This window comes from Haliaeetus albicilla, chromosome Z (genome assembly GCF_947461875.1).
Source record: "Haliaeetus albicilla chromosome Z, bHalAlb1.1, whole genome shotgun sequence".
Taxonomy (NCBI): Eukaryota; Metazoa; Chordata; class Aves; order Accipitriformes; family Accipitridae; genus Haliaeetus; species Haliaeetus albicilla.
Window position 1 is genome coordinate 37,992,713 of NC_091516.1, and position 27,931 is coordinate 38,020,643.

Genomic DNA, 27,931 nt, shown 5'->3' on the forward strand with positions numbered 1-27,931 from the left:
GTCCAACAACAGTTACACATTTTGTTTGCAAATCCTATAATTTACTAACAGCTGAAATACAATCAGCACAGCAATAATAGCTCAAAAATTCTCAGGAGAAAATCAAATCTCTTTGGATTTTTTCACTAATCTTCTGACCAAATGCATCATCTGCCACATTTATTGAAGACAGTGTTTTCAATTGCTTTATTGTGGACTGGAACATAGAAGAGAGAAGCAGCTGTCATAAAACACAAAAAAGCACTGAGCTGGGGCTTTTCAGTCTCCACAAAGGGGCAATTGAGAAGATGGTAAGTCAAGAGTAGAAAGAGGAGAAAATCAGCATGGAGGTGGATACCAGTGGCAGAGCAATTCTTCAGAGTGTGCCACCACTCCCTGACAGCATACAGAGCTTTTTTCAAACAGCACATACTGCAGAATCCCTGCTCCACGCTACACACAGACAAACTGTACAATTCATCCAAGCCAACCAAGACAAGTGTTATTTTTTTCCATGAATAGAGTCCTTTTTCAAAAATCTTTCCGGATGAATTCACCTAGTTTTGGAAACCTTATTCTAGCCTAGCAAACACCACTTTCATAAAGTCCCTTTGTAAGTCTTGGCCAAAATTATGTAATGATGAGTTTAGATCCAGCAGCTAAAAGGACTAATTTTTACAATGAGGTCAGTAAGAGGGAGAAGATGATGACGTATAGTTTGGTGGCTGCAATCCAGTTTAAACAATCAGCAAAGTAAAGTAAATAGTTCTAGTCTGGCTTTGGTCTGCTCCTCCTACCTGCACCTGCTGAAAGACTCATTGAGGTACAGTGTATGAAATTATAGTGCCCAGTGTACATTATTAAAATGTTCTGCAGTCACCAGCAGTCATGGGTTTATAAAATATTAACCTTTTTGTTAAGAAACAAGCTACTTATTCTTGTCACAGGAGATATTTATGATTTGTTCCCATTGTGCAGGCTGCACATACATACTGTCTTAAACAATAAAAACCTAAAAGTATAGTCTCTAAATATTGTAAGACACAACTATGCAGAAAAAAAAAGCCACATTCACATATATTTTCCTCTTACTTGCTATTCAGGCTCCCAAATAGAGCTTTACATAGCCATATTGTACTCCAAGTTCCTAAAGAGAGAAAAAGAAATTGAGGAAAGAGAGCTAATGCTCCTGCTGAGTTTCACTGAGTTTCATACATCCTTACTCTCACAGCCACATCACTCAGTTCATGGTCCTTAAGATAACTTGAGGAAGCTGCTATTTTGAAGCAGTCTTTCCTGAAAAAACTAATATACAGTCTGGTATTAAAACTTCAAGCCTCATCTTTTAAGTACTTACCAAATAGATCATTGCTATTTAAGCAGTTCCTTTGGTTCAGAATTTTCTTTTTCTTTCCACAATGATGCTGACTGGCAGATCCCAGCATCATGGCACCATGGAAGAAAAAAGGATTTCAGCACAAGTAGAGCTAAAATTCCAGAACAGACAGCCATGGTCAGAGACTAATGTTTTGCATGCTAAAAAAAGATAAGGAGAGTCAGTTTCCTCCTGAAATATTTCTTGGAAAACTCCAATAAAGATGTGAATACACCTTTAGGTAGGATCTATCATGCACCAGAATGAACATAACCCAGAAATACAGCTCTTGCAGTAGCCTGTACTGAAAGCAAGAGCATTTTTTTCGCTGAGTTCTTCTTCCACTCACACCACTTCATGTTTCTGATGCAGCTTTCCCACCATAACAAAGTAATCACAAAGTTGCAGAGGTAGGGGAGAACTTAGATGTCTCCCTAAGTCTACCGCACATTCTGATTTTGCAAAGAAGAATGTCAGCTCTAGGCTGGAAGACCAGGTCACCATCTCTGCCTACTCCACATGTCCTGACTGAAGCCTGTCATGATAGGATTACTCATTTCACAGAAAACACTGCCAGTCATTCCTTCTGGACTGAGAAAGTATGAAGAGCAGTCAAACACCATTTTAAAATGTAGGGGTTTATTTTCATAAGGGGGGAAAAAAAAAGGCAAGCAGTGATTTTAAAGAAACTAATAACTTTAAGGATCGCTTTGAAATTATTCTTGACATATAAGGACTGTGGTACTTCTTACTAAATTCAATGGTATGGGCTGGGAGTCAGCTGCTGCCACCTGTGCATTTCCATGATTAATGTCTCATAACTAATAAAATGGGCCTCAAGGGACCACTGAAACTTTCTGCAACCAAGGTGACCTGGCTATTGGAGAAATGTCAAGTGAAGGTATTTGCAATGCAACTCTGCATATCAATAACTGTATTACATATCAGGTTAGGCAGGAACAATTGTCTCAAAGGTTCTTTGTTATAAAAGGGAAGAGCTTTTCAATACCTCTCAGTAAATCACTCCCTGTAGGCCACAACTGAAACTTAACTATATATTAGTGTTGTGATGCTAGGTACTAGGACTTGGTCCAAACCAAGATTCTTAAGTATGGGGTTTTTTATATTGTGTAGATTCTTTTTCCCAGTACTTTTTCCTACTTGCTTCCAATACTTCACTGAATAGGAAGCTGTAAAGATAGCAATACAAACAATTTTTTTTATTTTTTATTTTTATTTTTTTTGTCCAAGTTTTGCTGGAATTTGTAGATGTTAGAAAGCTGGAACTACAGCTTTTGTCATTCTGACCACTGGAACTGCCAGTCCCTTCAGACAAATAGTACATGTATACAAGTGGTATACAGACATGTGCAGTGAATGTGATAAATCCACAATGCACTCACCAGCATGTGCTTGAAAATTTCAAGAACATGGTTGGTTAGTGTACGCACTTGTTCAACACTTTGCTTGCTACTTGATTCTCCTAAAATATTTCTTTGCATGGATTTGGCACAAGAAATCTGATCTTTTGTTGTGTTAAAAACATTATACATTTTGTTCTTACTGTTGAGATTTCATAACATTTTGTTTGAGGAGGGTGACTGCAGTTCCAGACAGATATACAGGTGCCAAATCAAGTCAGCATGCTTGAATAGGAGTTCTTTCAGAGGGTACATAAAGGACCACTCAGAGTGGAAAAATTCAAGAAGTTCTACCTAGAAAGAAATCAAAGCTCTGCCTGGCACTGAAAAGACAACAGAGGGACAGAGACAAATTAGCTCTGGAACCACAACAGCCAGCAGATCATGATTTAAACATCAAAATGGATGTAATTCCAGGCACCTAAAAAAAAAAAAAAAAGACACAAAGCAGCAACAGAAATATGGAAGAAGTGAACTGATGGAGGATTTTGAAACTTTAAGCAACCCTGGGGCCTTGCATGGTATTTAGCATATTCTTATGTAAACCACTTTCATTAACTTTAGCTCAAATTTGGGATCAGTTTAGAAAAGGAGTAATGAATTACTAAGAGAGGCATATCTAGCTAGTACACTGAACTGGTGTTAAAGTTACCTTCTGTAGGTGACTCCTTTGTCACCTGAATAGCTTTTCAAGATCCACAAAATGATTGGTCACAAAACTTTCTATGTTGTGAAATAAATCCCCAGATTCAGACTATTGCAGTACAAAGATAAGGACAAAATTGGTTACACAGTGTTTACTCTTTAAGTCAGACTGATCATCACATTGAGTTACGAACCATACAGCCTTGATTCTGATAAATGAGACATGAACCCAGCGGCAAAACTCCTATTACACAAGGGTAGAACAAGTCCTTTTAGGCATTTCAAGTTCAAAGTAAGTCAATCAGAAGTTGAATGATTAACAAATTCAGATGCTACAATGGACCTGCAGCCATGCAGCACTATGAAATGTAACAGTCTCCCTTCTTTACAAGGGAAGTTACATGTAATTCAAATTTATACAAACAAATACCCTATCAGCACCCAGGGTCAAATATCACCACTGAGATGATACGGCTCTTGGAAAGACAATTCTTGATACACAGTGCTGTCAATCTCTGAATACAAGGATCTCTAAAATCAGAAGTCACAGTACTTAATCTCATCAGTTCAATAGACAAAAAGACGGACCCTGCCAGACATCCTGCAGAATAAAGCATGGTAAATTTCAGGTTATCTGGTCTGGTAGACTTTTAGGATATCTTACAATAGCTTTTTAGGTTAGAAGCCTCTTTCATTTACGGTATTCGGCTGAAAGAAAATACTAGGAAGAACAAGTAGATGAGGCCTCTAACAAACAGATAGGAGCAGTCTCATGTCCACAGGCCCCAGGGGACGTCAACTACCCTGATGTTTACCGGAGAGAAAAAACAAGCAGGACGTCAGCAATCCAGGAGGTTCATGGATGGCATCAGTGACAACTTCCTGACCCAAATGATAGAGAAACCAACGAGGCAAAGACCTCATACTCAACAACAAGGAGGGGCTCATTGGAGATGTGGAGGTTGAAGGCAGTCTTGATTGCAGTGACCATGAGATGGTGGAGTTCAGGACCCGGAGAGGAGGGAGTGAGCAGAGCAAAAAGCAAGATCATAACCGTGGACTGCAGGAGAGCAGACTTTGGCCTCTTCAAAGATGTGCTTGGAAGAGTGCCATGGGATGAAACCCTGGAGGGAAGAGGGTCCCAGGAAAGCTGGGTAATACTCAAGGATCATCTCCTCTAAGCTCAAGAACAGTCCGTGGCCATGACCAGGTAGTCAGGCAAAAACGTCAAGAGGCCTGTGTGGATGAACAAGAAGCTCCCGGCCAAACTCAGTCACAGAAAGGAAGCATTCAGAAGGTGCAAGTGGGGACAGGTAAGCTGGGAGAAATAGTGATAGTGTCTTGAGCATGCAGGGATGAGGTTAGGAAAGCCAAAGCCCAGCTGGAATTGAATCTGGTGAGGGACGTAAAAGGCAACAAGAAGGGCTTCTATAAATACATAGGTGACAAAAGGAAGGCTAGGGAAAATATGGGCCCACTGCTGAATAAGGAAGGGGACCTGGTGACACAGGACGTGGAAAAGGCTGAGGTACTGAATGCAAGACTGGCCTTCCTGAATCCCAGGTCTCAGAGAGCAAGGGGAAAGCCTGGAGCAAAGAAAACTTCCCTTGGTGGAAGAGGATCAGATCAGGGAATGCTTGAGCAAACTGGGCAGACATACGTGCATGGGCCCTGATGGGATGAAACCACAAGTGCTGAGGGAGCTGGCTGGTGTCATTGCAAGGCCTCTCTCGATAATCTTTGAACAATCACGGTGATGAAAGAAGTGCCTGAGGACTGGAGGAAAGCAAATGCCACTCCTCTCTTCAAGAACGGCAAGAAGGAAGACCCAGGAAACTACAGGTCCATCAACCTCACCTTGATGCCTGGAGAGATGATGGAGCAGCTAATCCTGGGAACCATTTCCAGGTACATGAAGGAAGAGGAGGTGATCAGGAGTAGTCAGCATGGATTCACCAAGGGGAAATCTTGCTTGACCAACCTAATAACCTTCTGTGATGAAATGACTGGCTTGGCAGAGGAGGGAGGAGCAGTGGATGTTGTCTCCCCCAACTTCACTAAGGTTTTTGAAACTGTCTCCCCCTAGAGAGACAACATCCCCATGGAGAGGCTGATGAGGGATGGGCTGGATGGGCAGACAGTGAGGGAGACTGAAAACTGGCTGAATGGCCAGGCCCAGAGGCTGGTGATCGCTGGCATAAAGTCTAGTTGGAGGCCAGTAACTAGCGCTGTACCCCAGGGGTCACTCCTGGGTCCACTCCTGTTCAACACCTTCATTAATGATCTGGATGATGGGGCAGAGTGTACCTGCAGTGAATTTGCTGACACTACAAAACTGGGAGGAGTGGGTGGTACACCAGAGGTTCGTGCTGCCGTTGTGTTGGGCCTTGACAGGCTGGAGAAATGGGCTGATAGGAACCTCATGAAGTTTAACAAGGAGAAGTGCAAAGTCCTGCCTCTAGGAAGGAACAACCCAGTGCACCAGTATATGCTGGGAGCCCACAGGCTGCAAATCCACTTTGCAGAAAAGGCCTGGGGGTTCTAGTGGACACCAAGTAGAACATAGGCCAGCACTGTGCTCTGGTGGCGAAGAAAGCTAACAGTGTCCTGGGCTGCATGAGGAGGAATGTTGCCAACAGGTCGAGGGAGGTCATCCTTCCCATTTATTCAGCACTGGTGAGGCCTCATGGGGAGTACTGTGCCCAGTTCTGGGCTCCCCAGTACCAGAGAGAGATGGAGCTACTGGAGAGAGTCCAGCAAAGGGCCACTAAGATGATGAAGGGGGTGGAGCACCCCTCTTACAAGGAAAGGCTGAGAGAGCTGGGACTGTTCAGCCTGGAGAAGAGAAGGCTTGGAGGGGGGATCTTATCAACATGTTTATATACGTGAAGGGAGGGTGCAAAGAAGATGGAGCCAGGCACTTTCCAGTGGTGCCCCATGACAGGACAAGAGGCAATGGGCAAAAACTGAAACACAAGAGGTTCTGTATGACCATCAGGAAACACTTTTTACTGGCACAGGTTGCCCAGGGAGATGATGGAGTCTCCATCCTTGGAGATCTTCAAAAGTCACCTGGAACGTGGTCACTAACTCTAGGTCCATCTGGTCCAACCCCCCTGCTCAGCTCAAGCAGGTTGGACCAGATGAGCTCCAAAGGTCCATTCTAACCTTAGCCCTTCTGTGATTCTCTGATTATGCACACATGTGAGTTTAAGAAATGGGGTTCTGTGGATGTTAAGAGAAAGAAGATAGGTAGGAATATATTGGATTCTGCTGAAATTACATGATTTTGGTGCAGGTCAAGGGCTCCCTAGGGGGGTGGGCAGGTGACCATTGATATTTTTTTCTAAGTAGCCCTTCTGTGTATTACAATTGCCAGGGCAACTATGCTCTTGCATAGTAGCACTCTACATGGGTTTTGCTGGCTATTCCTAAGCTCAGGGGTGGATATGTGGCGATATGGGCTGGTCACAAAATGGTTGTGTAGGCGACAGCTCCAATGGTCTTTGTAAGGTAGAGGAGATTTTCTGGTTTCCTACACATGACAACTAAAATCGCTCACATTTCCATCTTGAAAATGAGCAGCCTATGCTAATCTTCCTTTGTAAAATACTTAATAATAGTTATTCATGCACATGTGCACAGGAAACACACAGGTCCGCTACAAAATTTTCAGCTGATGTCCCCACAGCCAATGAATGTTAGAGGCACCTTGGGGAACAAAGGCGTATGTTGATTTTCTGTTACCAAGGTTTGCAGCTCTGTTGCATAGCTGGAGCTCCAGTTACTGCAGCAATGGCCACATTGTGCATCAAGTTCTTGTCTAGCTTGAATGGTTATTAGGCTTCCTGCTCTTCAGAACATGAATACAGGCATGTTTCATTGATAACTCATTATTGTACTGTTGATTCTAAGGAAATTATTCAGTAGTTAATCAGTCAAATTGTGATAACTTATTCCCATGCATAATGATTGTATGTGATAGTCTCTCTGATGTTTTAGCTGCTCAAAATAAGGCTTTCCTCTCCTTCTGTTGTAGAATTGGTCAGTTTTCTTACTGTCTAAGAGGATCAAAAGAATTGACATGATAGAGAATACAATTATTTTTTTAAAGAAGTGAACTGAATCTTGGAGATCATAAATGTTACTTTTATTTTAGCTGTAGTTTTATGAGATAACACCCAGCACTACTGTAGAACAGAAACAGGGGCCTTCTCCATTTCACTGTAAGTTTGTTACCCAACATATTAAAATCCCTTTTGATCATTACTTAAATTCATAATTTCCAGAAACTATAGGTATTAGTTTAGGAATAACCATTTACCAGTGCAGAAACCCACCTTGTATGCTATTACAAATCTGTTTTCTGAGAATTCATTTAACCATTTTTAGACACACCATTTATTAATTTTAAATAGACCATGATTTTCAAAGATGATGAATGATTTTAAAGGCTCTATTTCTTACATATTAAGTGGGATTCACACCCACATTTAAAGAAATAACATGGTTTAGGGTGTCTGATTTTTGGTGCCCCAAATTTTAAGGCACCCTGGAGCGCAGCTCACTTCTGCAAATTGATTTGGACAATCTAAATTTAAACATTTTGTTGGTGTTTTTTTGAATTTAGTAGTACTTTGGTTACTTAAAATTATTTCTGTATTTATCATCAAGAGTGTAATTTTTTTTCATTCCTTTAAAAGACTGTGTAAAATTCCTGCAATTATTAACAACAGCTGAAAGTCCTTTATTACCCTCTTGTGATCTTATCATGGAATAGTAAAGTGATTATCCAGTATTCTTTCTGCTGTGGTTCTTGTAATTTCTGCAATGCACAATAAGGTAAGTAATTAGCTTATGACCTTCCTTAAGCAACTGCTCGTTTTTGAGGTTAATAGAATCCATTTTGAGTCACTTATGAAAGCACTGCATATGCTCTGGCTTTTCTTACACACTTTTTATAGTCTCATGACAAGGCTTGGAAGGAATGACTACTTTTTTTTCCTTTCATAGTAAATAAATGTTAAGGAAACATAAACAGGTACTAGAGAAGACAATCATCACCAAACAGGAGCTGTAACAAATCACCAAATGAATGAATGGGAATGAATGAAAAGATAAATCCAGTTGAAACAATTCAGCCAATGTCCTACAGGAAAACTTCTGGCCAGTTTCTACGTGTTTGCTGGAAGGCTCCAAGGATCGTCTTGTGAATATAGCATTTTGCTTCATTCTGGGGAAAAAAGGTTGAACAGCAGACTGTGGTCTTTTAAACTTTGTTGGATGATGCTAATAAATGTTGCTAGTCTTACATTTCTTAGAAATTGGTAACTGGGTCATCCATTTCTCCTTTGAAAAGTGGAAGAAATAGAAGTGTAAGTAGCTCTGCACACCCTACGGCTGACAATTCGAAAGTCTGTGAATTACAGACCATCTCCAAACAGAGAGAAACTGTGGGACCTAAACACTCTATGGAGTTTCTGGGGTTTAATCTAATGTAATTCTTATATAGTAATAAAAATATTAATTTAATAGCAAGTAGAAAGATTTTTTCTGATTCAAGTTTCCAAGGAGATGTGCATGCATTGAGGTTCAGGTATATTTTATGTGAGCCAGTAATGAATTTTCAAAGTTTGATACTAAATTATTTTTCAAGTCTTCTTTTCTTTGCCTACCTATATCTTATGCTCTTTTGATAGGTAAGTAAAATCATTCTACAAAATGGTTAAATACTTGTTGTGGGATAAGTGTTAGCTCTCCAGGTTATGATTCTTTACAGCTTATATATTAAGTGTGTTTTCCTCACTTTTTCCATTGTCCTTTTCATGCTTTTCATCACCACTTTTTGTTTCCTTCCATATCCTGATTTTAATCCTTCCTTTCATATCTGCTCACTTCCCAGAGTCTCTCTCCTCATTCTCAGAGCCACATCATTATTTACTCTCCTGTGTCTATATGAAAATTTTCATCCCTTTTCCAAGCTCTTTTTCTCCATTGTTGTTTTGCTGTCTTCCCACTTGCTTTTCTGTTTCTCATTCTCTTAGTATCCCTGTATCCTCTTTGTAGTACTTAAGGCCCTTTTTTTGGGCCTTTCTTTTTTTCAGGACCAAGTATATAGTCATGGACAGAGATGAATCTGTTTGGAGGCTATGTGCATACTTCCTCAGGAGGCAAGCTATACATTCTTATAAGCAAAATTTCATTACCTAGCTGCTTTTTAACTCCTGTCAGTGTCATTGTCAACATTATGGTAAAATCCAGCAAAAATCTTTGTTCAGAGATTCAGTTTTTGAGTCTTATGCCCTGACAGAGAAAAATAAATTTCAAATCAAATACCATTTCTATTGCAGTGCCCTTCAAAAAAAGGAGGCCACATTGAAATTAATGAGCTTCAAGATGTCAGTAATGGGTAAAATAAAACCACATAATTATAAACTGGAATTTCTGGTTTTGTGTACAGAAATATTCCTCCTGACTTCCAGGTTACATTTGTTCACCTTATCCATTTGTTCCTGTCACTTGATGAATCCCCACGTCAATGTTGGTTATTAAAACCAGACTGTCACCTCTCTAGGATCTTTACCAGTGGCAGCTAAAAATGGCGCAACAGATTTAGCTAATTAAGTGACTTTTTAAGGCAATCACTGTTAGGAGAATAACAAATAAACTCACTGCTAGAGTTTGGAAGAAATTTGCAGAGGCTAGTGCTAATTTGAAGTGAGAGAAGTCTATACTGCAAAACTGAGAAAATGCGATACAGCAGGGGGGGTAATATTGTAATGCTGGATTTCTTTTTAAAATTGTCTGTCCAAAATTAATTGCTCCTGATACTGTACAAATGGCTCAAGCCTCTACTATGTATTCATTCAATGCATTAATTTAATAAATATTCTGTAGGAGTGGAGAGAATCACTTTTCGCTTGCATATATTGTTGAGCCCTGTATGATAGTGATTGTAGTTTGAAACATCCAAAGCGTGCTCTACTGCTCCTTCTGAACTTGACAAAAAATTCTTTTTGTGAATTAAAGGTATACAGGTTTTAGTGAGATAATTTTACCTACTACAAGTAACAAAGCCTTCAGTTTCATTTTCACTATACTTACTTTCTCTTCTAGCCAGAATTCCTTCAGAAGTTTCTGTATTTTTTTATCACATACAGCTCTTTGTTTTCCCTAGTTTCCTAGGAACTGTCTTTCTAAGTACTGCAAAAACTGGATCATGACAATCCAGCTTTATAATCCAGCTTTATTTTAAAATACAGCCAATAGTCACAGTGCAAACTCTGATTGGCAGGGAAGTTAAGATTAAAAAAATTGCCACAATAAATTGCCATGTGGTTATTGTGCTATCGGAGTAACAAATTACATATGTCAGATAAACAAGAGATTTATGTCTTCATGTCTGTTTAGTACTAGTGCCTAGCTATTATGATGATTGGTACCATGGGAGTCTAAGCAAGAGCATTGTTCTAGCCATCTCCCAGTCATGTTGTTCCATTTGTATTCTTCTCAAACTAAGGACAGTGTGTCATCCAGGCTCCTATGGTGTGCTGGTAAGTTTATACTGGAATTTGATGGGCCTGAGAGTACCAGCCTTTGTGCCTAACAAGATCCCTTTTAAAAAAGAAATTCCAGCCTCTAACTGAGTAGTGCCACAGTAGGTGGAGTTTGCTGTATGTCATGGTTTAATCCCAGCTGGCAATTAAGTACCACACAGCTGCCAGCTGCTTACTCACTCCCCCCAACCCAGTGGGATGGGGGAGAGAATCAAAAAAAAGTAAAACTCATGGGTTGAGGTTAAGACAGTTTAATGGGACAGAAAGGAAGAAAACAATAATAATAATAATAATAATGATAATAATAATGATTAATAAATAAATAATAAAAGACTTAGAATATACAAAACAGATGATGCACAATACAATTGCTCACCACCTGCCGACCAATACCCAGTTAGTTCCCAAGCAGCGATCTGCCCCTCCTGACCAGCTCCCCTCAGTTTATATACTGGGCATGATGACACATGGTATGGAATATCCATTTGGCCAGTTTGGGTCAGCTGTCCTGGCTGTGTCCCCTCCCAATTTCTTGTGCCCCTCCAGCCTTCTTGCTGGCTGGGTATAAGAAGCCAGAAAATCCTTGACTTAGTGTAAACACTACTCAGCAACAACTTAAAACATCAGCATGTTATCAAAATGATTCTCATATTAAATCCAAAATATAACACTATACTAGCTACTAGAAAGAAAATTAACTCTATCCCAGCTGAAACCAGGACACTGTAATAAAGCTCTGTGCCCATCTAGAAGCTGTAATAGCTGACTAGTTTCTGCTTTTCTGTGTTAAAGATTAATATAACTCTGTGTATTACCGAGATTTGTTCTTCTCCCATTATCCTGCCCCGGCAACATTCAGGATTTTTGCAGGAGAGGAAACACACAAAGATGGAACCTGCAAATCCAGAACAAGAGTAGGCAGTGGCATGTGGTAGGTTAGGCCAGAAAAAAGTTCACGTGTTTCATGTCTGTCAGTGAGGTGGATGAAAGCTCTCTGGTGACGTTAGAGGCAGGTTTCTTGTTTATCTGCATTTTTATGAACTATACCACTAGATATGGCAGGAAGGAAGTTGAGAAAAAAGGGCATGTTTTTCAGGCACCAAATATTTCTCTTCGGTTTTGGTTACAATATGATGCCTGAATCCTTAGTAATAAGATGAGGAGGTGTTTCTAGACTGTCACAGAAAGAGTGATTTACTTCTTTTGTGGGGTCTCTCCTCCAGGAGTTGGTTGGAAAGCTTTGCATTTGTATGGACAGGCTTGTGGCAATCATCAGCCCCAGCACACTGTGTGTGGTGGAAGGGGGGTGCAAGCTCTGTGTCTCCAACCTGTGCTCCCTTCCATGTCTAGATGGACTGCTTTTATCTTCCTTCCCTGATATGCCGTAAAGGGAAGGATCTGTCCTGGGGGCTGCTGGAAAGGAACTTTTTACAGACAGCAAGGCTGTGTGGGAAGAGTTTTCCAGCCACATCCACAGGCAGGCAGGAGGTAGGGAGATGATGTTCTGGTTGTGGTGGTATTGCCCTAAGTAGTGATGATCCAGTCTCTTGAAAAACTTGGTATCAATTCAAAAGGAAGCATCTCCCAGTGTAGTCATATGTTTGAGTTACAGCCTAACTGTGGTGATACTGCTCAATTTAGGGTTAACCATGATGCATTGTCCTTTAAGGAGGACCATTACCCAACAGTTTCACTATGTAGGCCTGGTTACTTTGTATAAACCATGCAGGCTTTGCCAGCAACTATACCCTTGAAGAAGGAACTAAAGGCTGATAAAAAGGAAACATCCTGCTCCAGAAGGCACTGCAGGCCCAGTGATTGCCAAAGAAGCATGAACTAGGGGAAAAGTAAAGGCAGCAGGGGGAAATCGCGACCACTGACTCAATTCAAGACCTAGAAGACTTACCCCCTCCCCCTACCCCTTGAGCATGTGCTGTAGAATAAAAGAACACTGTACCTTTAATTCAAACGGGAAAACTTTAGCCCGATAGAAGTGATGGCAGATAAGCGACTACCAATAATGATTCTGGTGAAGGACTTCTCTGGAAATTAAGTGGGTCAATATAAATTGCTTACTTATTTAACTGCAGGGTGTGCTAGCTTTGTGGAATTACCATCTAGCATCCATCTTTGTGCAAATATGAAATAAATAATATCTCTCCCAAGTGCGTGATTATTGGCTCGTTGCACACCAGGTAACAAATCCACTTGTTGGACAACACCAAGAGCTAGTGGAAGAAAGCTAGGGCTCCTCATGACTGCTACTGCAAGGAAACAGCCCTCTGTATGGGCCTTGTCCATGCAGGGAGGACAAGTTTCTCAAGGGTGAGCTCAAAGCCAGCTGTGATAAGGCTTGGGGCTATGAAAATCCTTTGCCTCATAGAAATAATTAAAGAAGAATCACAGCTGCATTGACTAAGATGTAGTCAGTCATTCCTGAATGAGATAAATTCATAAACATCTCACCTAATTAAAGCATAGTCCTTATCTTCTTTCACATGTCTGAAACACTCTTATGTTCTTGCTGATTGCCTGAGAAACTGTATTGCAAAGGCAGTGGAGAAAAAGCCAAATGACATGATGTGATAAGTCATAGCTCAGAATAACACCCTTCCTTACACTGGTTTTGTACGGAGCGAAGCGCAACCTGACAGTGTGAGTGCTGAGGCATTAATGAACAGAGAACTGAAATTACTCACATGCTCATGCAATTGACAGATAATAAAAGACCGTAAGCAGTGCTGAATTTAGCACTTCATAATGTCTACAATTTATAGCAGTTTAACATTTCAATCATTTCTGCATATTAGGCTTTATTTTTCAAGCTGGCATGACTTATTACACCTTTGAACTTTCACAAGGAATAAACAACAAAAAAGGTTCTCCCTCACACCAGGCCTCAAAAAACAAAGCCTATGGACCCAGGCCAAAACCCACTGAAGATAATTTTCCCACTTGACTTAAAAGCAAATTTTGTTCTTGTTTCACCCACACAAGAGGACAGTAATTCCATTGGCATCAGGATTAGGTCCTCATCAGCTCTGAATAAAGCCTTTTAGCATGGGCCTAATTGCTATTGTTGCAACTGAAAGAAACCTGACAGGAGATTGCCCCTGGATGTTGGAAATGTTTTGCTACATTTTGTCCAGTTTGATCTATGTGTTTTAACATAGAAAATAAAGGTATTTAACTAAATTTGAGAGCAAAAGAAAAAGTGATACAGAAAACCTCTGGTGATAAATAAAGCATGGTGGGTCTGGCTGAGCCAGAGCTTTGAGGGAGCATCTCAGTGAAAGCCTGTCCTGACTCGTCACCATCTGCACACCAGTCTGTGGAAAGAGATCTCTGTAGATCAGTTGTATTAGGAGCCAAAACTAAACCAGCAGACTTCTGCAGTAAAGCAACCTTCATCATATTGTTAAAGCAAAACAAAAGGATCTGAAAACAATTCTGTCTTCTGTATCCAGGTCCCAGGCCTGGCCCAAGCACTACAGTCCCCCAGGAAAAAAAAAACCTTTTTTTATTCCATTACCTCTGATTTTGGATTTCAGAAATGCGCACATTAAACATGGTTTTGTTTCTCCTCAGCTGACCTGTTGCACTCACTGTAAAGTGTCTGTTCAATGCACAGGTTAACCTTGTAACCCACACAGTTTTTAAAATGTTGATTTTGCAGCATGAAAGGAATTAAAAAAAATTTGCAAATTCAGCTTTGAAACAGGAAGACTGCTGAAGAGTACAGCTATTGTTTTTGACCCAGTTTCAGTCCAATTAAAAGTTTCCATGTAGACATGATCTAATTGCTGTTCTCTGGTACTTCAGAGTAATACTGCAGTCAGCCAAGAAAGAAAAGCTGTGCTTCATTCTCAGCCAGAGGATGAAAAAGAGGAGCTAAGAGAGTCTTCTATGGAAAAATAATAGTCCTTTGTGTAAAGAACCAGGAGATCCTCATTCTCATTTTGGTTACACAGATCTTAGTGACACCTTGCAACAAAGTTTGGGGCCCATAAAGGAGTTTATGCCTTCTTTCTATACATGTACTCACTGGAATGAATCTGAGGTAACGGTTGCCCGACAATGCAAACCACTGCCTAATGCCTTTCCTTGAATTCACATGTGTTTTCTCCTGAAGTGGGTCAAAGCAGACTTGAGTATTAGCAAGGGCTGGCCTAGTGAGGCTCTCTTACATGCTCAGGATTTTCTTCATAGTACATTCATAACTGAGAATCTCCTAGAAGAAGCAGAACTTTAGCAAACTATTTGTACAATAGAAAAGACTTCTTAAAAGCACCAACGGTAAAAGCTTTTCTCCTCATTGGTATGTGCTGTGGGACTCTGGATATAGGAACAGGCCTTTGGACAGCTTAGCTGCATACCCCTTCCCCCAGTTTCTAGAGAGAATTCAATCAATTTATGCTATTAAAATAAGTGGTGCAGATCTGAAATATGAATATCACGCTATTGAAAAGAGAGACAAACTGTCATAAGTAATCTTGTTTTCAGAATGCATTTAGTTTCATTTTTAAATCCTGGAGCTGCTTTCAGGAAAATGGACATTCTGACAAATGATGTTGTACCTGCAGGAGAATTCATTGATTGATGACACCCTGTACGTGTTCCTATCTTCCCAGGCCTCATGTTGAAGAGCTTTGCTTGTTTCACAAATGTACCATTTCAGACTGATTGGGTACCCAAAGAGAGCACACATCGTTGTGCTTTCAGGTTTGACATTGATTGATTGAAGAAGTCAGGAAGAAACTGTTAGACGCAGCAGATACCACCAAAGTATCCACAGCTGCCAGGAACCAAATTGCTCAGAAGTCAGATGATTTGGGGGTAATGGGGGTGGGGAGACAGAGGGTGTCTGTGAGAGGGGGAAATTACATGGCAAAGATCTTATAGCTGTGCTTTTCTAGATCAGAGAGTCTGGTATGCCACCATATCCAGGTACAAGAAATAGTGTTCTTTGTTCACATAGTAGCTACTCAGGTCCCTCGATTATCCGTATTTCCACAGGTGGAAAAAAATCAGCTACAGGGTTATCAGTTGTCCTCCAAAAATCCTACATAATTGTCTTTTTCATGGGTTAGAAAAATGTCTACACAGTTTTGCTGTTGTGTCATTTTCTCTGTAATCCCTCAAAACATACCACTTTGTAACGGTAGGCTTTGAATGCAGTTAACATACCCCTCTATGATGGGTTGACCCTGGCTGGACGCCAGGTGCCCACCAAAGCCGTTCTATCACTCCCCCATCCTCAGCTGGACGGGGAGAGAAAAATATAACAAAAAACTTGCGGGTCGAGATAAGGACAGGAGAGATCATTCACTAATTACCGTCACGGGCAAAACAGACTCAGCTTGGGGAAAATTAGCTCAATTTATTACAAATCAACCAGAGTAAGGCAAATGAGAAATAAAACGAAATCTCAGGACACCTTCCCTCCACCCCTCCCTTCTTCCCGGGCACAACTTCATTCCCGGATTTCTCCACCAAGCCCCCCCAGTGGCACAAGGGGGACAGGGATGGGGTTTACGGTCATCACATGTTATTTTCTGCCACTTCACCTCCTCAGGGTGAGGGCTCATCACACTCTTCCCCTGCTCCAGCGTGGGGTCCCACCCACGGGAGGCAGTCCTCCATGAACTTTCTCCAACGTGGGTCATTCCCACGGGCTGCAGTTCTTCATGAACTGCTCCAGCATGGGTCCTTTCCATGGTGTGCAGTCCTTCAGGAGGACACTGCTCCAGCGTGGGTCCCCCACGGGGTCACAAGTCCTGCCAGAAAAACCTGCTCCGTGGGCTCCTCTCTCCATGGATCTGCAGGTCCTGCCAGGAGCCTGCTCCAGTGCCGGGTTCCCACAGGGTCACAGCCTCCTTCGGGCATCCACCTGCTCTGGCGTGGGGTCCTCCCCGGGCTGCAGGTGGAGATCTGCTCCACCGTGGACCTCCCTGGACTGCAGGGGGACAGCCTGCCTCACCATGGTCTTCACCACGGGCTGCAGGGGAATCTTCGCTCTGGCGCCTGGAGCATCTCCTCCCCCTCCTTCTGCACTGACCTTGGTGTCTGCAGGGTTGTTTCTCTTACATGTTCTCACTCCTCTCTCCGGTGGCTGTTTTCCGTGTCCCAACTTTTTTTTCCGTCTTAAAAATGTTATCACAGAGGCGTTACCACTATCACTGATTGGCTCGGCCTTGGCCGGCGGCGGGTCCATCTTAGAGCCAGCTGGTATAGGCTCGCTCTCTCTCGAACACAGGGGAAGCTTCCAGCAGCTTCTTACAGGAGCCACCCCTGTAACCCCCCCCCCGCTACCAAAACCTTGCCACATAAAACCAATACACCCTCCCCAAAATTTCCTTTTTTTCCTGCATCTTGTAGATGCTACTGAAATTTACAGGACTCTCTGGGGCACAGTAGGGTGCATCACTCTATGGTCTACTCAGGTGATGTGCAAAAATGGTGAGATATTTGGATATGTAGAAAAGACCACTACATACTGAGACATTTTCTTAATGTGAAGAAGAATGTTTCTCATTAACTTGTGCACCCAGCTGCATGGGCACATTAGAAACTAATGCATTAAGAATAGATTGAGGATAGGGTGTAGAAAAGCTGACATCTGTCAGGATGTAAGCAAGTCCTTCCATTATTCTCTGGTTGCATCTCAGTGAAGTATAGCAACTGTATTGTGTTTGCCAACTGCTGGCCAGACATTTGAGTAGACTTATTGGATAACCAGTGTCTGGAATAAGTAAGTCAGAAGAGTTGCCTAGGTGTAACTTGGACAGAATTTTGCCAGTGCACACATACAGATTTGATGTGATGTAGGGAATAATTCTTGCCTGTAGTTCATGTGCTGAGGAGTATCCCTACAGCTATACCAGCAATAACACTGCTGCAACTGCTGTTCTTCAATGATGCACAGAACTCTTATAAATGGCTTGCAAAATCTAAACCTGTTGGGATAGTGCTGCCCCATTTCGCTTGCCAAATTGCCTCAGAAATCCAGCAAATTTGACAAACACATTTGGTTGCACAAATACCCTTGCACAAGTTTGATCCAGGCAAATATTTCTCTAACCCTTCACAACCAGTTGAGTATTTGATCATAGACTTTTACAGGCATATCAGCTGTTATCTGGTATAGTTTATCATTACACACAACACAGCTAATCTTTAAATTCTTAGTGCATTAAGGAACTTAGCCAAAAAGCAAAAGGGTGTGACATTTAATGAGGTCATAATCTAAATCCTTATGTACAATAGGTAGGCTTCTAGCACTATGCACTTGGAGAGTCTGAGTCCTTAGATGGGTAGCTTACATCCCAAAGAGAGATCCACACAGACGTAATCAAGAAGAGAGTTATACATGAACCTCCTTCCCTTGCGTGCTCTCCCAGTTTCGCTTGAGAACTTTTCACTAGCTGCTTTTGTGGTAGTTTCCTCCAGGCACTGCACCGCCTAATTAAATCCAGATAGAACATGTCTTCATTCCTCTTCTGTTTTACAGAACAGACCCAAGCACCCTATAATAAGATAAATTATTTCCAGTATTTTCTTTAAAGCTTCTTTTTACTCCACAGTGCTCACAGCAAATGAGCTGTATGGTTAACAAACTGGATCTCAGCTCATCTACAACAGTATAGCTCTGCTGATACCAAATTTAGAAAAAGAGGGACAGGTGTAAATGATCTGTTTATACTCCAGTAAGGAGTCAGTGAAACAGATTAAGCCTGGCTTTAAATTAAGCTCTAAGTAAACCTAAATAAGGGTTCTTTTTACAGATCATGCTACCAACATTGTCCCCTTAAGTTCATGCCTTTGACAGATAAAACATCAGGCCAGCACCATAGAGGGGCCTGGCCTGATGCTGGGGTGATGGGTGTGGTTTAGGATGTTCTGGCAGTTACAGGATAGCTACATTCAGAAGGAGCTGCTAGTTTAAGCATAGCATCAACACAAGCCTTGTAGCTATATCTAACCCATCTGTTTGCAATGAATGGTAAACTTTAGGATGAAGTTAGGGTTCAGATCAACAGAAGGTGTTGGCTTTAGATTAAATGGGTTGTAGAATGACCTCTGGAGAGGATAAGCTGCACCCCCTATAATGATTAAGCTAATGATTGAAGGGTCTTGTGGTAGAAGAATAAGTCAATAAATGTAACTAAGCTAAAATAAACTGTGTTTTGGAAAGGACAGCAAAACTGACTTTGAAATGTGGCGATGTTGCTGCATGTAAGTGTAAATCTAACCCAGCAGGGGCTGCTGGTAAGTGCTGACATTAGATTTGTGTTCTGCTTGGTGGAGGCAAATAATCTAGAATCCAAAATTTGTTTTCATACTGCCGAGTTGACTTTTGGGATAGTACTGGCTATTGAATTGTATCTGAAGCTAGGCTGGCCAACATTTCTTATTTTGAAAGAACTGGACTGTTAACTACAGTGCAGGCTTGGTCCTCAAGAGGTTCCCAGTGTGGGATAGAAATGTTATGAGGCAGTCTGACTGCTTATGTCTGAAAGTGTAATGCAGCTCACCCAAGTGCTCTGGCAGAACTGGAAACTTATAGTAGCTCTGCAGCATGGCAGACCGAGAAAGTTCCTCATTTAGGCGTGGGATTTCATCTTGCATTTTTGTTTTCTTGTGTTGATGCATGTCTCTCCAAGGTCACTCTATGTTAAAGGAAATTTCTTCCCCTCCACTACAGCAGGTGACTACTACAATATTAAAATTCTAATCTCCATTGCAAAGCAAAGATCAAATAAAGGAAAGGCACAGCTGTGCTTCACCCTTGTTCAAAGTTACAGAGCCTGTATGGAGAACACCATCTTTGCTTTTTCCTTTACCAAGACTTTAAAAATAAAATTAAAAATTGTTTGAGTTTCTGGTTTAGTTTTGTTTCTGGTTACTTGAGCCTGATAAACTGCTGTTCCTGTAGAAGGTCTTGTATTAAGACAAAAAGCGTATTAGACTATAAAATGCCCCCCTGTGGAATCTTTATGCCTCTTCAAAATAACAGTGCAATGTGTTTTCTAAATTACCTTGTGGAACTTGGAATCCAAATAGCAGTATGTCTTTCTCCACTTTCCTGAGTACATAAATTTTCATCCTACAGTGCTGTCCTTTATGGTACTTTCTGAAATAGCTAAACAAGTGAAAATTGTTTCTAATTCATCAGTTCTGGTAGCTTGGTAGCCTAGTGAAATAAATTTAGATTTTTAAGTCAGCTGAAATGTCACACCAGTTAAAGAAATAAAAATTGCTCAAAACGCATATGAGTGTGCCATTAATTGAAGTAGAACCCCATAGGATCTCATCTCAATGCAGTGGATTTTGTACATTTCTTTTCTAGCCAGGTGTATGATTTCTGCAGGCTGGTGGCATTAACTCCCTGGGTATGCACATGAGGAGACTCAGGTGTGTCATTCGTTCTAGTGAATATACAAACAAGCAGAGCTAACACCATATGTACAAGAGAGCAGTCACCTGTGATACGTTTCTCTCTGGCAACTGGTAGAAATGAAAGAACTTGGTCTCCCTAGCCTCCCTAGGGAAAGGAGTGTTAGAAACCTATTGTTGTTCCCTTGCCAACCACAAAATGAGAGTCTGCTCAACTTTTTTTTCTTTTCTTTTTTTCCAACAGTTAGAAAAGGGGCAAAAGATGCCTCCTTGCCTTGATCACTGAAAGAGCTCTTGTAAACAGTGGTGGGGTAAGATACGTAATGCACACTGCCAGACGATGAGTCAGCAATCAAAGCATTCCTTTGTGTTAAATGAACAATTTGGTCTTCCAGTTTGCAGAGTTCTTTTCTCACCGGACTTCATTGCTATCTGATCAACAGGGGGCAAAACCACTAGCTTATGAAACGTAATAGCAAATTTTAAAGGGAACTGTTAAAATCCTTGTTAGAGTATGTGTTCACTCAGAGTCTTTTCAGGACAACAGGAATGCTTAAACAGGTAGCAAAGATGAGAATGCCTGACTCTGGACATTTTTTAAGCCATGAAATGCTCTGTTATTATTAAGAGTAGAATGGATTATCTAAACTGTCTTTTTTTGCAACTATAAAAATTCCCATCAGTTGAGGAGATAGAGTTTCTTATTCTGTGTTAGTGGTTCACAGAACATCAGCAAAGTGATATATATGGCTACCACGAATTCGATAGTTTAAAATTACGCTTGAAATTGTCACCAGCTTTACTGAGCTTTATGTTTACAGAGTAAATAAACTCTGTTCATATATGACTTCAGAATAAATACATGTGCTATGTTAATGACAATTGAATAAGTAGTGACTCCTTTGGTTGGTTTTTCTCTATTCCACCTTACCTAAGTATGTCATTCAGATGGCTGGAAAGTAATAGCTTTGGATTCACCACAGTCATGGCAATAAAGCCCTTTTCTATCTTACTCTTTTCACAGGGCTTACTGGATGGTGTAGGTGGATCGGAAGCTCCAGAAGGAAAGCAATTTTTTCCAGTATGTGAAGCTGTATGTTATCTGATAATATCTTGCTGCAAAGTGGAGGTTTGACAGTTGAAATCTATTACAGGGAAGCTCCATGGCCTATTTAAGAGACAGTATGTTTCTCTTCTGGAATCAGGGAGAAGGGAAGGAGAGCAGCAAAAAGGAGATTCCCTTCTTTGCCTTCCAAAAAATTTTGGTGAACTATAATTGATGTTTTCTTACAGAAACATGTGGCTCTTTGAGGCTTCTCTGTTCTTCCAGAGAGAAAGTAACTTTTCTTGTCAGAGAATAAGAAGTTTAAATACAGAGTGATAAAGTTTTATAGCTTATTTAGCACTTCAGAATCCAAATATTGCCTTTTCTATTCCTGAGAATGGCTTTCATATGCAACAATAATTTTGCTCTAGCTATACTTTCTGGCAAGTCTGATTTGGATTATTAAAAAGGCAACATTTTACTATATTTTCTATTGTAGTATTTTGCCACTTCAGTGTTTCTAAAATAGCTCACATAATTTATTTTACAGCTGGGTGAACACTGACTAGGAATATAAAGCAATAACATCATGGCTTTGTGCCAGAAAAAAAAAAGATATTAGTAAAAGTAAATGCTGGAATGTAGTAAATATAAAAGGGTTGCTGTAATAAATTCAGCTACTACCTATTGTAGGGAACAAAGGTGCAGTGGGCTTGTTTTGGTTTTTTTGTTTGCTTTTTTTTTTTAATGAATGTTGAATCTCTGCAGACTTTTAAGATTTGATAAAGTCCTAGTTCACTGTTGAAAATGACAGCAGCTGAACATCAAAGTAATACAAGCTGCTCCAATAAGTTTGGCATAATTCACCTGTAAGGCAGGCAGAGCTGTAGATGGGTTTCTACCCAAAGAATAAAATATGTTGTCAAGGTAAGAACTCCACTTAAGGTAACAGAATTGCCTAGAATTTGGCATGGCTGCCCTCCTTCTGTTTCAGTGGTTTGAATGTTCTCACCTCAAGAATAAAAGGATAAGATAATCCTTCCACTGTAAAAAGGTTAAAAAAAAAAAGTACATGTTTGACCTCTATTTTGTAGCAGTGACCACTTTAATTGTACAAATTTAAGCTAGATTTTACTATATCCAATAAACTGTAAGATTGATGGACTGTCTCTTGGTTAGGAAAGCAAAAATGTATGTCTAAATTGCCAAATCAAATGCTCTTTCTCAAATTAGATGAGAGACTCGGTGTGAATGCTTTGTCTTTAACTACGGGAGAACCATAATAAGCCTATTACCATTATCAAATAGAGGTAGGCAGATCCAAATAATAAGGCAATAGCTTAAGTGAAATCAGAACACCATGTCATGCTACCAAATATCTGAACCAGCATAGAAACTTTTAATGGGGAGTTGCTCTTACAAAGCCTTTGTGTTGTGATTACCATAAAATTACCCATTTAGAAAAAAAAAAAAAAAAGAAATTAAAAAAGAAAAAAAGCTGTGGAGTTCAGTGTTGACTTCAAACTGTACTAACTCAGAATGAATACTGTGCATGTTTTGTGATGCTGATATTGCTTCTTTCTTGAAATGTCATACTATTCAGAAGAAAAGAACAAAGTTGCATATTATGTGACAGTTTCTGTCAATTTTGCCCAACAGTGCTCTATAAAAACCAGGTCCTGAATATTCAGTCTCATTGACCTAGGTTTTGGGGCCTGAATTTGAGCTGCTTTCCATCAAAATACATCATCAGGTTTAATGGACTACATTATCTTTGGATTGTTTTTTTTTTAACTAATTCTTTTTAGGAAAGTACTATTTTCTTACTGGTAGATGCTCCAGTTTTATCTGATAATGACACTTTTTTTTTTTCTTATAGTTTGAGTGATTAATCCTTGAAAGTACTGTTTGAAAGATTTTGTTTACCCTTTTCCAGTTCTGAAAAACAAAAGAAATTCTTGCCTTTTTTTTTTCCCCCCATCTTAGGAACAAAGTACAAGTGAGACTTTATTCAGGCAGTCCAGCTGTTGGAATTGAAAACTTCCTTCTCATAAATGCATAATTTACAATTTTATTAGACATTTTAAGAAAGAAGCTGTAGGTCTTTGCAAGCTAATTCGGTTAATTGTTCATCTAGTTTTCAATTTTCTCTAATTTTGCTCAAGTTTTAGTTTGTGAGGAAATAATATTGTCAACATAATACTTCAGAAAATAAGGTGATCTTCTATGTAAACTTATCCATATGAACTCCAGGGAATATGAAGGGAAAATCTTGTCTGTTAAAGTAGGATTGATCTAAGATAGACTTAGGGATCATCAATTTTCCTTAATGCTGTTTTGCCATATTGGCTTTCTGTTGCTGACATGCCAATTCTGAAGTCACTCACATCGGTAGTGTCATTTAATTAAATAAGCCTGATGTTTTTAAAGTTACAGCACTATCTTAATAGTCATAACTGTTTGCAAGACCAGAGCTTAAGTAACAGCAATTACTAGATGCTGATGATATGTAGAGACACTGTATCAGATTACAGAATTTTATTACAAGCTGGTACAAATGTTTATTACAACCAAATGTGATTGGATATGGAAAAGGCTTGTGAGGGCTATTTCTGTCCTCTTTCATATGACAACTCAAATTCATATTCAAATTCAACAGAGAAATTAGATGAGCTTAATTAGAAGAGAAGATACTTGAATTGACCTTGCAATTCCTTGGAGTCACTGATTTATCATTCTAAGAGGTAGTTTACTCTATCTTCCCAGAGAAATTGTGGCTCCTGGGGAAATGGTAAATTAAATAATCACTATGCTCTCTTGTGGTATTTGTGATGAACCTGCATATCTTCCCTATCACTCCCTTCTTAAGTGCTGCACAGGCCTACAATTTCGCTATCAGTCTCTAAAAAGAATCAGTAATCTTACTCCAGAGCTGCAGAACTTGGATGTGTTGTTGTTTCTAAATTTTGATGCTCAAATAATTCTGCAGGTTGTTTCCTCATACTTTTTCGTATCGCAAATTTATGATGTATCTGCTACAGAACGAGAAGAAGCAGCTAGTGATAGTGCAGGCATTTTGCTTTCTTAACTGCCTGGCTTGTGTGTCTTGCTCCAGGTAAAGCTGGTGAATATACTGAAGTTCTGGAAAGACTTTCTCTCCGTGTAGAGCAACAGGAATCTTGAGGAGTTTCATTCCCTTTACAGTGCTGAGTGAAAATCAGCTGCTGGACATGTGGCAACAGACATTGCCCATTGGTTTCTTGACAGCTGTGCGTTGATGACACTTGGTATCTCCTGTTATTTCCCTTCAGCTTGCATTAAGTCTCTAAAGCACTGCAGTGCTATAGCATAAAAGTACTCTGTCTGGGTAGACTGGCCTGACACACCTGGAGGCTCAAGCCTGGTGGTCTTATCAGACTTTTTGGCTGCATACTCCATGGCCATAGCTACAGTATTCACTTTTCACGTGATATTTCTAAAGGGGGGAGGTTCTTGTTTTTCATACGTTCCCAATGTTAAAATTTTGTCAAATTTACATATTTATTGCCATAGCAAGAAAAATAGAAATGGAAGCAAGGTTTCGGGAAGCATATGATGACCTTGTTCAAGGGTTTTTTGGATACCAGCCTTCTTAATATGTGCAAGGTCAACATGCAAATTATGGGTAGAAAGCTTAAATGGTTGGTCATTGTTACACAGCCATTTAATGGAAGATTGTGTATTCTGTAGCCACAGAAAGGAATATAAAGAGAACAGTATTACCACTTAGCCTGTTATGCATATAACTGTAGTGCATTAAAAGCCATGTATTAAGTAGCCCAGTAATTTTGTCCTTTAATCCTTGTCATGTTGTTTTACCTGCTTGTTCATGTGTCAGTGCCTGCATGACATTAACAAAGTACAGTTCAGCTACAATGCAACTCAGATTAAGCCAGTTCTAGTCATGGGTCACTGCAAATTGCAGCTCTTAATTTGCATCTTTACTGTCTCTTATTATTGTAATTTTTGGCACCTAACTCCAATTTTACCAGATTATTGTGATTATCCTTAAACTCTGTTAATTGCTAGACCTTAGAGCACAGCTGGGAAAAGTCTTAAAGAGAAATAAAGTGGTCTATTTACTACATTGTTAATACTGTTAAATTGAAGGCTTTTTTAGATGAACTCAATCCAATGCATAAAATTTGGAAAAATAACAGATGTAAATGCTTTGAAATACACATTATACTGACATATTTGGCATAGGAGAGCTGGACATCAGTTAATTCTGTGCTATATGACTTGTAAGAAACACTGGACATCTTGAAAAGGGATGCGACTTTCTTATTACATTATATTGTAGCCTTGATTTTGCTCAGAAAAGTTTTCTGTCTGAATTATATGAGAGGAAATGTATCCATAGCATACCAAATACTATTATTTTGTCAGTTTGTAGAGGAGATTGGGGGGGGGGGGGGAAGGGCTGCAGGGATCACTGGCTATGTAGGTAACACATGCAGATTTCCCTTGCACCTAACTACTTTGGTTAGATGCAGTGCAGAGCTGAGTTACTTCATAATAACAATGTAACCTGCCTCTTCAGTAATTTATGTTATCATAGCTCTTCCAAAATCCAAAAAGACAGAATATACAAGGGGAAATAAATGGAGAGCCACAAACAGTGTGGAAAATACCTTGATATATAAGGTAGCATTAGTGAGAAGGAACTGGGAGATCCTTTCAAATTGAAAAGAATTAAAAGGACTGAAGGAAAGAGAGAGTAGATAGAATAGCTGGGCAGGGAAAGATAGGAAAAACAAGCAAATTGTAAAGCCAAGGCTAGGAGTAATTTTGCACTGAACTGAATTTCTTTCTCTGCCATTCAAACAGATGCAATTTCTCCTTCTGGAACTTTTTTTCCCACCTTTGTACTGCTGAATTCTGTTGTTTTGTTGCAATTCTTTAATAGCCGTATTCATGTTTAACTTCCATGGACAGTTGGCTGAATATATCTGGAGCCAACAGGTCACCCTGTGTCTCAGCCTAGTGCAGTCATGTTGCCAAAGTTCCTCACAGAGGAGGGATTTAAATGATGGCTTTCTAGAGAGGTTTGGGTTGTATAAGGTTTTGTTATGCAGCGGGGTTTTTTAAGGTGCTGCACTTTGGGGAGGTTGTGATTGGCTACAACTTTACATCTGGATGGCTGGTGTGACAGCAGTCCATCTCATGATGAATTAGCAGTGGCACAGAACTGACTGAGCAGAAGTGACAAAGGTACTTGGGCAGAGCTGGTGGCAAAGCGATCAGATGGTGCATGACTGCGCATGCGGGCCAAACATCATGGAACAGAGTTTTCTGGCAGCAGGCAGGTTTCTGCCCCAGTCTAACCAGTGGTGCTTTCAGCCAGGTGAGGTTTTTATTGCAATGAAATGTGCACCCCACTGTGGCTCAGGCAGATTTGTTATTCACAAATGCAATGGCATCAATGTTCAGTACTAGCTCTCCACAACTGTAGCTGGTGCCTGAGTTTTCTTGTGCCACAGCGGAATATGTGGCACTTTCAGAGCTTTTGGGAACACTGGTTAAGATCTGTGGTATCTCGAAAGAGAAGGTCAGAAAACTCTGGGTTTTTCAGTAACTATTAAACACCTTTCAATCTTGTTTAATTTTTCGTTGTGAAACAAAGTTAAACTTTGAGGGCAGAACACCATTGTTTCAAAAGGAAAAAAAAAAAGATATATATTGGAAATTAACACAGATATTGCCAAACTCTTTAAAGAGCTTTTCTTTAAAGACCATATGGAGATGGCTGATAATGAATCGTTTTGAAGGCATTTCACATTTGCAGTGGGTAGGGAATCAGGAAAGGCATTGTGTCACAGCTCTGTAGAAACAGCTTCAGATTAATATAGCCTAACAATTATGATTGAGATTATAATAAGCCATATTTTCAGTATTTTATCTATACTGATGATCTTATCACAGATGGTAAAGACAGAAACAGGTATCACAGGAGTGAAAGAGAGTGTATAGTGATTGTTTTATATCATTAAATAACTATACCAAGAAATTACTATAGGTAGCTACAAGACAAGTCTTATAAGACCAAGTTTTATATCTATTTTTAAAATCCCTTGGGAGTTCAGCTTCTAATAACATGTGAAAAAGTAAAGATTTATGCTGGAGTTTCACAGAAATGTGAATGGTAAATTCCTGATGTTCTGCTACATTAATATAAAAATATTCTTACTCTTGCAAAACTTTTACAGTTCTTATTTCTTGTAATTTTTAACTAGTTGCACCATGGGAGTGGCTCTTCTTGTCTCTCAGATGCTCACTTCTAAGGACTAGATCTTACAAATACTCATTGCATACGAGTATCCAAGTAGATTCTGCACTTACTCCCAGGAATAGTCCAATTAAGTCAAAGTATACCTTGGATCAAATCCAAGCCCATAAAATCAATTGAAGTGTTTCCATTTACTTCAATGGAAGCTGGATCCAAGCCATCATGTCTGCAGCTCTCCAAAAGTAC